The sequence below is a fragment of the Canis lupus genome, chromosome 6 (assembly GCF_048164855.1).
Source record: "Canis lupus baileyi chromosome 6, mCanLup2.hap1, whole genome shotgun sequence".
Taxonomy (NCBI): Eukaryota; Metazoa; Chordata; class Mammalia; order Carnivora; family Canidae; genus Canis; species Canis lupus.
The window spans coordinates 43,250,261-43,264,945 of NC_132843.1; the positions used below are offsets into that span (position 1 = coordinate 43,250,261).

Sequence of the window (14,685 nt, forward strand, 5' to 3'; positions counted from 1 at the left end):
GCAGTTTATTCATAAATTCATACATTGATTATGCTCCTTACCGCAGCCATAATAAATGAACCACAAACACACACATCCGTGTTGCCGAGTCTCAGAAACAGGCTGTGTTTATCACATTAAAAAGCAAACAAAATTAAAAAAAAAAAAAGCAAACAAAATTAGGTGGTGTATCACTGGAAGATAATGTCACGGTCCATCTCCGAAGGAACTAGGGTAGTGCTTCCCTGTGAGGACTGGAGTGGGAGGTGAGCATGGGAGGAGCACAGAGAGAGCACCCACAGCAGCGACGCTCCAGGTTCCAGCTGCCTGATGAGTTCATGCGGTGTGTTATGATGACTTTTCATCTGTACATTATTCACATTCCTGCAGGTGTCAATATTTCAGAAGAATAAAGGAAACAATATTCTAAACATTTCACAAGGTCTTTTTAATCACTAGGGAAATAACTAGGGAAGAAAGCAGCACTGTAAGGAGAGCATGACCAAGAAGGATAGCCAGACGAGGTGCCACTTCAGTAGGAAGACAAAAGGCAGGTGTTCACAAAGGGCTTAGGGAATGGAGCACCCTTAGTCCTTCCTGGAAAAAAAAAAAAAAATAACCTGCTTGTTATAAAATCAAGCCTGTAGGGAATGAATGAAATGAAGAACCAAGAATGGAGAGATCACTGTAAAAGACCTGGGGGAGAATACTGAATCCATTTAAATATAGAATTGTTGCTGGGATGCCTGGGTGGCTCAGCAGTTGAGCATCTTCCTTTGGCTCAAGGCGTGATCCTGGGGTCCTGGGATCGAGTCCCATATTGGGCTCCCTGCAGGGATCCTGCTTCTCCCTCTACCTATTTCTCTGACCCTCTCTGTGTCTCTCATGAATCAATAAATAAAATCTTTTTTAAAAATACAGAATTGTTGCTAAAAAGAAAAGAAAGACTGCCTAATAGAACATACATGTTATAAACCTGGACAGTGTGTAGAAACAATAATGCAATTTTCTGCTAGAAACCAGGGAAGGGCTTTCATATCTGGCCATGTCGGAGGGACAGGTACTAGAAATAGTGGGCAGCTTAAACAACAACAACAACAACAAAAAAAAATGGGCAAGCAGCTGAGACACCTGTTTCTAGAAATTGGACAACCAGCAACATGGGGCTGAGGTGGTAGAGAGCAGGGGCGCACACAGGTGGCCCCACATCCCCCAGGGCTTCTTTCTCCTGGAGCCACCCTCTAAGCCCACACAAGTAGATGCAGAGACAGATGGTCTCGGTAAACTGGGGGCAGAGCTCAGTGGTAAGGGTGGCTGAGGGCCCTGGAACTGGTGGGGACAGAGATGAGGAGAGGAGGGACACTGAACTGTCCAGAAGTCAGGGGGTTTGGCCCCTGCATGGTCTTAGACAGAGGGTGGATTCTGGGGGAAAGCCAAAAGCTGCCTGGAGACCCCCAAGGTGGAGCAGGGCTATGAGCAGCCTGCCTTCCCACCAGCCAGAGTGCATGGACTCTGCTGAACACCCACCCGCCTGGCTGGACCCTGGGAAGAAAGACACAGGAAGCGAAAGTGTTGTGGCCATGGAACCTGCTGATGGTCTAAAGTCTGAATTACCAAAAACAATATTGAGTTCAGAGGCAAAACATAAATCAGGGTAAGGAAACAAAACACTTTAAAAAATATTTTATTTATTTATTCATGAGAGACAGAGAGAGAGAGGCAGAGACACAGGCAGAGGGAGAAGCAGGTTCTCTTCGAGGAGCCCCATGCGTGACTCCATCATACAGGGATCACAACCTGAGCCAGAAGCAGATGCTCAACCACGGAGCCACCCAGGCATCCCAGAGCTGGTTCTTTAGGGCAATTAATGCCTTCTCTGTTTAAATGACTTGCATTTGGTATTTATTTTCTATGCATCATCTCTCCTTTCAATGTTTTCCATTACAAATGTCTACTTCAGGTAGAGATTTTTTTCATTACTGAAATATATAATCTACAAGCATCATATATTTCCTCTTAACAACCATAAATTGTGCATTTATTATTATATCCTTTTTAAAAAGGGCAGCTTCTGAAAAACCTATTATAAAACCCTACCACAGAAACATGACCCATCGTTTGTTATTATGTCATTCATTCACATTTAAAAACAAGTAAATTAAGTGTGAAAATGCAGGATATGATTTGGGGGACATCCCAAGAATTCCTGGGAATGATTTGTGCCTGAATCCCAAGGATTAATGTTACTTCTTTATCTGATAAAATTCTGCATGTTCTTCAAATTTCAGCTCACATGTTCTCTCCTTTAAATTTTTCTGTATTTAAAGTAGGCCAAAAATGTTCTGTATTAGCCAAGGCTGATTATTGCAAATGTGTGAAACCCAACATAATCTAGTCTTGGCAAAGGGGTGCTTTACCGGCTGATATAACTAGGAGTGGTTGTAGCTTCAGGCATAGCTGGCTCCAGAGGTTTAGAATGCCATGATTCCTCTCTGTGTCTCTCTGTTTCTTTTATCTCCCTGTCCTTCTCCCTCCCTCCCAGCTTTATCCTCTGACATAGGTTCAGTCTCTCTCTACTTACAGTTAGAGATAGTCACTAGGAGCTCTAGGCATGCCTTTTCCTTAAAACTCACGATCCTAGACCAAGAGAGAATGAAAGCTTTTCTGGTAGGTCTGATGAAAGTCCTCAGTAACTTTCTGATTGTCCCCTTGTGTGTCACCTGCTCACCCCTGAGCCAGTGATTGTTGCCGGGGATGTAGATACTGTGATTGGCCATACATGGGTCACCGGCTCTTATCTGGGATCAGCCCTACCTGCCTAGTGGAAGGGATGAGATACTGGGTGTAGGGGAGCCACGGATGTCCACCAGACCTTCCATTCTTCTCTCCCGCCCCAAAAGAGATCAGCACCTCCCTGTCCACACCCCCATAACTGCTGTTCCTCCTGGGTTACATCATCTCCCACGGTTCGCTGCTGTGCGCATGCCCTTCTCCCCTCCATCCGCTCCCATGGGGGCCGGCCTTCCTCCTTTTGGCATCGGGCATCTAGCACGTGCCTGGCCTGTAGCAGGTGCTCCACAGCTAAAGTTTATTGGCATTTTTTTGTAGGGCACCATCCACAGTTCTCTATGAACTGCTCACTCTTGACAGCCATACTATGATGTAGGTAGTATCAACCCCCATTTAAATATTTATGGAATAAATGGATAAAGATATGTCACGGCTTAAAAAGGTTACAAGCCGAACCCAAGGGGTGCTTGTCACAGTCCCATAGACTTGGTGCCATCAAAGAGGCTATTGTCTTATGCGCCCTTCCTTGAAGGTAGTGAGGGTGACCAGAGAATGAGGCTGGGGTGACCTCCATCGGTGGGTCTCCGCCATCTCCAGTGATGAGGGCGCAGAGACAGGGGGCCCCGGCTGCCAGTCACTCCCTGGCCCATAACATCATAAAATTTCCGGGCTCCCCCTGAGGCCAACAGACAAAAGAACAACTGCTTTTTGGAGTAAGTAATCCTGATACTGGACATAGTCCAAAACACACAGAAGGAATCCCTCTGGCAGATCAGCCGTGGAGTTCCAAAGCCAGAGAGACCTTAAAAATCACCTAAGACTATGCTATTGTTTTCAAGATGAGGAAGCAGAGGCCCGTAGAGGTTAAAGCAGTCGTCCAAGGTCGCACAGCTAGTTAGTACGGAAATGAGAAACTGGAAGTAGAGCCCAGGTCACTTTCTGTGTTCCCCAAGGCTTCACCTCCCCTAAATCTTTGTTCAGAGGGTTCACAACCCCGGCTGGAAGCATCTCTGGGAGGACAGCCTCCATGCGTGGTCCTCAGCTCCCTGCAGACACACTCAGGAGGAGCCTTGGCTCAGGGATAGTCAGAGGTGGGAGCCCCAGGACACGGCTCGGCAGCCTAGAACCTTCCGTGCTCAGAGTGGTGGAGCTGTGAGTGCACCCAGGACCTGGATGCAGCCCCACTGGAGAGGCGTGTGGCATTCCCTCCAGAGCAGGATGGTGCCCGGTATTTAGCCCCTGTTCGGATCAGCCAAGCAAGCAAAGGAACTTCTGCACCCCACCCCCCACCCAACCAGCCTCCACAGGGATCCTCCCCCTGCCTCCGCCCTCCCATCAGGGCCAGCCTGCATGCTCTGAACCCCTCCACTAACCCTACCGGCCCGCCAGGTGGCTTCTCCAGCCTTGGGATGACCTTTAGCAGGTTGCTGGGGTTTCCAGCTTAATTCGAAGCTATCATTCTGCCTTGTTCTGAAGTTTAGGTTTGGGCCTGACCAGAATATCAACATGTGTGCTGGGCTGGCTGCTGCTCTTCATGACACACCAAACACCCCAAAACCCTCAGTCTCCATGGTAACAGCCCCTCACCTGATGCACGTGGGCCCCAGAGCAAGAGCACAAATAGAGCCCCTCATGCTCTGTGTCTAAATAGTGAGAGGCAATAAATCACACCAATAAGCTCCTAAATAAGACAAATTCCACTCTTGTATTATTTTTATAGCAAAAACATTTAAAAATATGTGTAAAGCTATGATTTTTATGTGACCATAAGTCACCAAAATATCAAAGACATCCACATTTTATTATTGTAGGACATGCCTGCTGTTTGATGATGGACTGGTGGTTTCTAGATGAGTAACAAGATAAAGACATGCATAATTCACATATTATCATAGTATTTGGTCCATATAAATTTTTTGAAAGACTTTGAGAGAGAGAGAAAGTCAGAGTCAGGGGGTGGGGACAGAGGGAGAGGTAGAGAGAGAGGGTCTCAAGCAGACCATACCTTGCCCCCCAAGCTCAGAGCCTGGCATGTGACTTCATCTCATGACCCTGAGATCATGACCTGAGCTGAAACCAAGAGTCAGATGCTTAACCAGCTAATCCACCCAGGCACCCCTCCATATAAATTGTTTTCATTTTAGTAACATTATTCATTATAATTATAATTAGATATTCACATAATTTATTTTCCAAACAGTAATGATCTAAAGGGTAAATAATAAAAGCAATTATATTCAAAGTACACAAAATTTTATTTTTTTCACAAAATTTTAGTATATTTTCACAAAAATATAAAGGAAACATAAAATGACATGTTTTTTTAGAAAATTATTTTTCTTTTTCTTTTTAATTTTTTTATAAATGTAATTTTATGTATTTATTCATGAGAGACAGAGAGAGGCAGAGACATAGGCAGAGGGAGAAGCAGGCTCCCTGTGGGGAGCTTGATGTGGGACTCCATCCTGGAACTCCAGGATCATGACCTGAGCCAAAGGCAGCCATGCAACCACTGAGCCATCCAGGTGCCGAAAATTATTTTTCTTTTAAGATACTTAAATATCAAAATAAAATAAAATACTTAGATATCGAGTGCCTGGTTGGTTCAGTCAGTAGAGTATGTGACTCTTGATCTCAGAGCTGTGAGTTTAAGCCATGTTGAGCATGGAACCTACTTTAAAAAGCTAAATAAATAAAATTTTAAAAAATCTCTTTAAAAAAATTAAAAATGAAAAAATAAAATATATAAACTTGCCAATTAAAAGTAAAAGCCGGGATGCCCGGGTGGCTCAGTGGTTGAGCTTCTGCCTTCAGCTCAGGGCATGATCCTGGGGTCGTGGGACTGAGTCCGGCATTGGGCTCCTCGCAGGGAGCCTGCTTCTCCCTCTGCCTGTGTCTCTGCCTCTCTCTCCATGTCTCTCGTGAGTACATAAATAAAATCTTTAAAAAATAAAAAAATAAAAAAATAAATAAATGTGAAGACCAAATCATTCTAATTAATGAATATAAACATTTTTATCAAAATTATTTAAATAAAATTTTTATAAACTCTTGAAAATTTAATTAATTTAATTACATTTAATTTAATTAATTTAATTAAATTTAATTACATCTTTTTATAAAAATAAAACTATTTGCATCTTAGCCTTCCATACTTCACTAATTAACATAATAAGAAAGTCGGGGTCTCATTTCATGCCAGTTACATGGGGATCAACACACACGCCATCCTTCTTACTCATCATTGTGTGTGTATGAATTCACCTACGCACTAACATTTTTGTAACCCCTGATCAATACTTGTAGTGCTTCCTGAGTCATTTGCAGACATGCCCAGCCTCATGATGACGGATCGCCTGATGCGTGTGCTCCAAGCTAAGGTCCAATAAGATGGCACTCTGTCTCCTGTTTCACTCTTAAGTGCTGAGAACAAGTGTCCTTCCTGTGGTCTATTTAGTCCCACATTTCTCAACTTTCTGTGCTTTTTAGGGCGTGGCTTTGCTGTCTGAATTGGTCCCCAAGCACAGAGTGGTGTGCAGTGCAGCAATCCTGAACATAGAAGGCTGTGAAGTGCCTATAGAGAAAACTGTGTTAGCTACGTCTTATTCAGGCACGAGTTCAAGGTCAGTGAAACAACAGTATGTACTAAATATGGTTTCTCTATACAGAAACACACATAAAACAAGGTATGTACCAATCAGTTGACAAAGATACTGTGAGCAGAGACACGTAGGAATCTGGTCCTGCGTTTCCAGTAGGAACAACAGTTTGGAATCAGTCACTCAATGTTTGTGGTGATCTTACAGACCACGATCACTGCAAGTCATGAGCACCAACTGTGTATACAGATTAAAGGATTGGTTAGCACTGCAGAATGTTCCATGACCGGCTTGCTCAGCTGAGGCAAACTGCTCTCTGAGGGCCTCCAGAACCACGCCTGGGAGCCCACGGTGCTGGAGGCCCTCCTGGAAATGCTGCTGTGTGGCCCATGAGCACGTCCCACCCACACTGGGCAGAGGGCTGAGCCACTTAACTAATTCATCTCTTACCCACATTCTTCCAGTGCTCAGATGTCCCTGCTCCAGAAACAGCATCCATCCGCAGTTTTGGCAGCCACACAGCCCATAAGCTCGTGGCCTTCAGATGGAATCACCTTGTGTTTTGAAAATACAGGGCAAGAGGAATGGAGAAGCCCTTCTCTGGGGGCCTGACCACTATTGGTCAACACAATGGACCTTTAGGGTTACAGACCCCGCTGTGTCAGCTCTGAGCCCCAGAGCCCAGGGACTAAGCCTCCTGTGTGTTGTTGGATACACCACACTTTGCTTGCCGGGCAGAATGGGGTGCGGGCTGAGGACAGTCTCCTGCACTCCGAGGCCTGGGAGGCATCCAGACCCAAAACTGCATCCACGTGGGTCTCTGTCTTTTATCACAACCCAGTGCCATCAGCTCTGAGGCTCTGGTGGTATGGTGAAATGCTATATGCAAGTTTTTTCAGAAGAGTTGTGTTTGTGTTAAATCGCCATTGTGGTCCCCTTTTTGTAAGAGGAAGTTTGTTGTTTTGGAGAAGGGACAGGAGATGGTTCTCTCTGGTCCCCCAGCCAATGGACTTTAAAACCTAGAGTAGTTTCTTTCTTTCTTTTTATTTTTTTAAGGAAAATGTGTATTGCTTGGCCCACAGTCCCTTGTGCTAGCTCTTTGCCCCAGCTTCTGGAAGACGAAGATTATCTCATTAGGGAATCCTAATGGTTTTCCAGGAGGTGTTATACTCTGCTGCTCTCTTTTTCCTCATTCTTCCCTCATTTGCCTTTTTGCTTCTTATTTCCATCTTACAGGGCTTAGCATCCAGGACTGCTGGTCGCTAGCTGTGTGACCTTTAGGAAGTCCCTCTGTGCCTCCATTCTGCATTCACACATTGGGGACGCTTGTGCCCAGCACAGAGCTGGTGAGACACTGACAGCCTCTCCGTTACATGTGGACCAGGGCTGGCACGCATTCCGGGCCTTGTGGCAGGGGCGCAGAACTAATCTCTCTACTCTCCTCTATCAAGAGAATTTCATTGAGCCTGGAGCCCTTCACAGGTTAACAAAATAAGGAATCACTAAAGATTAATGTCACTTTCCTATGGTCCTGGTGGGACCCTGGGCAGAGCGGGGAGAAACCAAAGCTGACCCTGGGCAGGTCGCACTCCTTCTAAACTAAGAAAATAGTTTCTCATTACACATAGTGCCGGAGAGTGAAATGAAACATAGGAGCCTATGAACAAAAGAACATGGGTCTTGAGCTAATAGCATCTCCAGGTTTTGGGTCTGTCTCACGGGAGTGGGAATCCCAACAATCCCGGCAGGCCTGGGGAGTGAGGGCAGTATCCTGGGGCAGCCAGAGCATAGGGGAAACCGGGAACTGAACCCCGATATGTGCGGGGCAGGGGGAGCACTGGGGAGCCGGGTGGATCTCACCCAGGGATGGGGGGGTGAGGTGGAGGTCTGATGCGAGACATGGGAAGAAGGAAGCTGGGGTGAGTAGGCAAGAATCTGAGACAGGTTGGGGCTAGGGGTTTACTGGAAGGGTAGGTGGAACTCATGTAATTGACTGGGAGCTGGAGAACCGGACTGGGACCACCCAGGGAGGATGCCCAGCCCACCCAGCAGCCGTCCACTTCGGCCTCCAGTGTCATCACCCGGCACGCAGTTGTTGCTACCCAGACCCCTGACACCTGTCCATGTCCCCCAGGACACTTGCAGCCCACCTCTGTGCTGGATCCTCCACCATGGCCCTGACTGGTCCTGTGACTCACTGTGCTGAGTCCTGAGTAAGATGCTGCTGATCTCAAGCATCCCTGGCCCCTCCCTGGCCCTGACCTGTGCCGTGACTCCCCCAACTGAGGGCCATTCGGCAGCGGGTGACCCTTGTGTCCCTCTGCACACCTGGTTTTACCAAAGATTTATTGAGCTCCCACTCCCCATCAGGGGACAGGTCACAGCTTCCATTCTCAAGAAGCTTGCATTTAGAGGGGGAGAGAGAAATCGCCAGGCACATTGCAAACCGAGAGACAGATGTGATGAGCACAGCAGCCCAGTGAAAGATGGTAAGAGGCTCTGGTCACCACCTTGGGGGTGGGGGCCTCCCAGGAGGGGTCTGAGCCAAGGCCCCAGAGTAGGGAGAATGGAGTGGCCTAGAGCCAAGGCATCTACCTGTTCTGAATTGGAAGAGCATGGTTTTGGGTACCGACTCCAGCGGAGTGGGCTGCTTAGAGCACTTGGCGGGGAGTAATTTTTAGACTGAATCACAGCTTGGTGGAAGAGTGTAGTTCCGAAGGAATGAAGTGGTGGGGGGTGGCAGGATGCCACCTGCGAAATATCAGGCCTGTCTTATAGGTGGTGGTAGGGGTGTAAGATACTGGTGCCTGTGTTGGAAGCTCCATACAGCATGACTGTGACAAGCACAGAGTGATGGGTGTTGATTCATGGGTCAGCTAGCACAAGGAGCTCTGCCTTAGCTGATGGGATTTCCTGAAATGGGGACCTGCTCTCAGTGAAGCTCTGGATAAAGTGGAGGCCAGTGTTCCCTGGAAAGCCTGTCTACTGTACATTGCGGAGAAGGTGCTCTGGGGGCACCTACCTGGCTCAGTTGGTTAAATGTCTGACTCTTGGTTTTAGCTCAAGTCATGATTGCAGGGTTGTGGGATCCAGCCCCATGTTGGGCTCCCCGCTCAGCATGGAGTCTGCCTGAGATTCTCTCTCCCTCTCCATCTGCCCCTCTCCCTGCTCACATGTGTGAGCTCTCTCTCTCAAATAAATAAATAAAATCTTTGAGAAAAAAAGAAAAAGAAAGGAAAGGTGCTCTGGGTTTTCACTTGAATGGATTAGCTTCTGGGCTCCATTGTCTGTAGTCAGGTGTATCAGATGCCCCGTGTCCGCTCAGACCCTCCTCATGTATGCACTTTCCATGGCTGCAGTAACAAATTTCCACCAAACATAGCCACTCCTAACATGCTTAAGTCACTCTTAACATGCTTATTCTCTTACAGTTCTAGAAGCCAGAAGCCCCAAACCAGCTTCTGTGCTGAAGTCAAGGAGTTCCCGAGGCTGTTTTTTCTCTGACTCAGACTTTCAGGGGCCGCTCTTATCAGAGGTGTGGTGATGCCATCAGGCCACACCAGATGACCCAGGGCAATCTGTCCACCTCAAAGTCCTGCACACGAGCACACCTGCAAAGTCCCTTTTGCTGCAGGGCAACACATACAGGTTCTGGGGATTGGGACCGATACTCTGCCTGCCAGACTGGTATTCCAGCTCTTGTACTGCTCACTCCTGTGCAGACTTCGGCCTTTAGCAAAGGGGGGTTTGCCTGGGGGACACTCCAGGACTCCGACTTTCTGTTCTGGCTTCTCCATGTCGTGGCTGCTGGAGGGGAGGGGGGGCTCTCTTTTTATATATATATATCTTTTTTTTAAGATTTTATTTATTTATTCATGAGAGACACAGAGAAAAAGAGGCAGAGACATAGGCAGAGGGCTTTGTGCACAGAGCTTGATGCAGACCTTGATCTCAGGACCCTGGGATCATGCTCTGAGCCGAAGGCAGACACTCAACCACTGAACCACCCAGGCATCACCCAGGGGGGCTCTCTTTTTTTTTTTTCTTTTTTTTTTTTATTGGTGTTCAATTTACTAACATACAGAATAACCCCCAGTGCCCGTCACCCATTCACTCCCACCCCCCGCCCTCCTCCCCTTCTACCACCCCTAGTTCGTTTCCCAGAGTTAGGAGTCTTTACGTTCTGTCTCCCTTTCTGACATTTCCCACACATTTCTTCCCCCTTCCCTTATATTCCCTTTCACTATTATTTATATTCCCCAAATGAATGAGAACATATAATGTTTGTCCTTCTCCGACTGACTTACTTCACTCAGCATAATACAGGGGGGCTCTCTTACAGCACATGCACAGAGAGGAGGTGGCAAGGAGTGTAGCCTCTGGATATTCTCAGCCAGCAAGGAACCATGGGTGGATGCCTTCGCCTCTCCTTCTTCAGGCAGGATTGAACCTATGACTACCAGTGGCCTTTCTCCTTCTTTATGTCACCCTCTGGATTAGTCAGTGTTCTTTAGAGAAACAGAATGATGGGAGACCTACATCTGCGGGCTTCCCCAGCTATCTGAAAGTAAAGTGTTCCTACAAAATCTTTCACGAGCCCAACGGTGTACGATGAAGAAGCAGCTATCTTAATTTATATGGAAAATTATTTGAGCATTCCCAGACCCCCAAAAATAACCCCTGCAGGCCTTTCTAATACCATAAGGACTCATCTTGCTAATGGATGCACAAACCAAGTCAAGAAAAAGCACAGAGGCTCACAGACACAGTTCAAGGTTCTGGCGGCCCGATGCTGAGATGCTGCGTGTGGGTCCTGAGGAAGGAGCCGGGGGGCCCTTCTCACTGCTCCAGGTGCTGCCCCTGTAACAGCCTCCTGCAAAATGGATGCTGAGGCAATTTTTTCTTTTCACCTTTTCTCTTAAAAGTGAAAATAGTCTGTGAATATCTTTCAGTTAGTGAGAACAGGTACTAGCGCAGATCTTTCATTAAAAAGTACATAACATGGGGATCCCTGGGTGGCGCAGCAGTTTAGCGGCTGCCTTTGGCCCAGGGCGCGATCCTGGAGACCCGGGATCGAGTCCCACGTCGGGCTCCTGGTGCATGGAGCCTGCTTCTCCCTCTGCCTGTGTCTCTGCCTCTCTCTCTCTCTCTGTGACTATCATAAAAAAAAAAAAAGTACATAACATGAACTTTCAAAAAGTGGGGGAAACCTTTATGTACATATCCTTTCATATACCTGTATATACCTTCGTGTGTGTGTGTGTGTGTGTGTGTGTGACACACAGGTGTTTTATTTATTATGAGGAACTAGAACTAGCTCACATGAGGATGGAGGCTGGGCACTTCCAAGATCTGCAGTTAGCAAGCTGGAGATCCAGGAGAGCTGATGGTGTAGTTCTATCCAAGTCTGAAGCCTGAGAAGCAGGAAAGCCTATAATGTACATTTCAGTTAGAATCTGAATCCAGGGCAGCCCCAGTGGTGCAGCGGTTTGGCGCTTCCTGCGGCCTGGGGTGTGATCCTGGGGACCTAGGATTGAGTCCCACGTCGGGCTTCCTGCGTGGAGCTTGCTTCTCCCTCTGCCTGTGTCTCTGCCTTTCTCTCTCTCTCTCTCTCTCTCTCTGAATGAATAAATAAATCTTAAAAAAAATTCTAAAAAAAAGGAATCTGAATCCAGGACAGCAGAAGACCCATGTCCCAGCTCTAAGATGCAGAGAGAGTTGGACACAGCCAACTCAACCTTTTATCCTATTTAGGCCTTCAACTGATTAGATGAGGCCCACCCCATTAAGGAGAACAATCTGCTTTATACAGTCTATTAATTCAAATGTCAACCTCATCCAAAAACACCTTCACAGACACACCTAGAATGTTTAGCCAAATGTCTGGGCACTCTGAGGTCCAGTTGATTTGACATATAAAATTTATCATTAAATTCTCTCTGCTTCCTAAAATTGCCTCCTAAATAAGCCACACATAAGCTTATACTTTGAGCTCTGCTCCTTGGGACAACCCAGACTAAAACAACAGAGTTTTCACCAACATTGATGTCAAATAAGACATACATAAGTCTTGCAGGACTACAGAGTTCTCGTTGAGTAGAAAAGTCAACACATTACAGAATACTTAACATCCCTAGCACCTGCAAATGAAGTGCCAGGAACATGCACCATCCCCAATCACTGTGACAACCAAAAGAACCCTATACATCTCTGAAATGCCCCAAAGGGTAGTGCCACCAAGCCACCCCTCCCTTCCCCCCCTTCTTTGATTGAAAAGCGTTTGTCTGGAGGAAGTAGCTTCAGGCACAGCTTAATCAGGATTCCAGATGTGTTTTCCTATTCTCTCAGCTACGCCCTCCCCCATGGGTCAGCCTAATCCTCAGCCTGCCCTTCTTGGAGCTGCAGCTAAATCACCTGCAGCTGTTTTAGGAGCATATCCACATCCTACAGAGGACAGAAGTGAGAGCAGTCTGCCCCCACATTTCCAGCAAGATTCCTGAGATCCATCCTGACTGGGTCAGACGAAATCATGTAGCTGCCTCTCCTGCTGACTTGGTGGGAGTATAGAATTTTTTATGGGTTTTGGGGCCCCAGTCATGGTCCAGTCTGGAGTGGGACCCGGGGGGTGGAGTCTGTTGCTCTGAAGCCCATGGGGTGTGGCTGGTGATGCCTAGATAAAAATGTGTTGTCAGAAGGGGGAAAGGACCCTGGCTGGGGAGCTAATAAATCTGCACGATGGAGAATCTCAGTGCAGGCTGTTTGTGGGACCGTGGGGTGGGGATACGAGACCCTTGCATTCAGCAGATTTCACTGGTTCCCCTTGTTGCTTAGCCACGCCTACCAGACATCGTCCCCCATTACTCACCATCAGCTGGGAATGTCTGCCCGGTGCTGCTGGTGACCGAATTCCTCACTCTGAATCAACCCTGGGCACTCTGGTCTATACATCCATCTCCGTGGGACAGGGTGGCCTTAACTGGCCACTGTGGGAACACACACCCTCGTGGCGAGTGAGAAGAGGTTCCTGAGCCTGACCCATGGCAAATCTGCCAAAGCTAACTGTGACCACAGGAGGCCCTGTGCCCATGGCCCAGCAGCACCAACCCCCCAGCGACCCCAAGCGACCCCTGTCCATACCGCCACATTCCACTCGCCCTTGCCTTCTGCAGTGTTCTTAGTTCGATTTTCCCAACGAAGCAACTGAGTCTCACGGAGGCTCCATGGCTGTCCTGGGGAAACACGGCCAGTAGGTGAGCTGCCAAGAGTCGGAACCCAGTGTGTGTGACGACACGTCTCCTGTGATGCGCACCCTGCCTCTCCTTCCATCAGTGACATCAGCCTGCAGAGTTCCCTTCTCATCAAAGAGAGAGTCCGCTGTGTCCACAAAAGCGATGGCCCTTCATAACACCAGGATGGACGTAAACAACATATGTACTCCCCTGTGTCTTTGCCTCATCTTCTGAGTTTTTTGAAGGACCTTCTGGGGGGTGCCTGGGGGGCTCAGTCATTTGAGTGTCCCACTCTTGATTTTGGCTCAGGTCATGATCTCAGGGTCCTGGGATCAAGTCCTGCACATGGCCTGTTCACCGGGGTATTGGCTTGAGATTCTCTCTCTCCCTCTGCCCCTTCCCTACCCGCTCAAATAAATAATTCTTTTTTTTTTTTTTAAAACCCCTCTGTCCTTCTCTCCCCCATGTACCAACCAGCACAGTACGAGGGCCATGACTCAGCAGGGATGTTTGGTCGCTTCCAAAGACCAAATAAGGCCCGGGCCCCAAGAACAGCAATAAACCCCACAAGGTGTTGTCGATTTAAACAAAGTGAAAGCCGTGGTGGGGAGGATTTCTCTGCTACCACTGGAGCCTGTATGACTCCCAAAGGAAAAGACGGGGAACGGGTGCTGCCCACCTCTGTTTATTGGGAACGGTGCTCCTCTGCCAAGCCGCATCTCCATAATAGGGAAGAACAGTGCAGCCCTCTGGGGGAGTCTTTATTCCTGGAGCCGGAAAAGAGCTAACGGTGTTTCTTTGGTCTGCAGTGTGTCAGCCTGAGACTGCTCACTCCCGTCCTGTCCCTCTGCCCCACCCCCAACCCCTGGTGATTCTGGCCTGCTGCTGGCATGAAAATTTATCTCGCGTTTTGACACTGTTGAGACAATCCCCAGCACCTTCTTAGGGATGAGATGAACAGGAAGCTGCTGGAAATGGTATCAAAATTTCCGCGATGTGGGCAGCTGATCTTCTGAAGAATAAAATGGAGAAATCTGAACCCTCCTTGGTGGGAAGCCGAGGCCTGGAGGGGCTCTGCTGCGGGGCCA

General features: G+C 47.8%; 1 long non-coding RNA gene across 2 annotated transcripts; it reads right to left on the reverse strand.

Moving 5' to 3' along the window:
* Nucleotides 1-403: 403 nt before the first annotated feature.
* LOC140635494 (uncharacterized) lies at nt 404-14,416 on the reverse strand. Of its 2 annotated transcripts, XR_012032810.1 has the most exons (3): nt 14,277-14,416; nt 13,506-13,765; nt 404-576 (listed from the first exon to the last, which is right to left on the reverse strand). It is a non-coding gene; the product is annotated as an uncharacterized lncRNA (long non-coding RNA). The 2 variants fall into 2 exon arrangements; XR_012032809.1 differs by lacking the exon at nt 14,277-14,416 and having other exon boundaries at nt 13,506-14,254.
* Between the last annotated feature and the right edge of the window lie 269 nt (nt 14,417-14,685).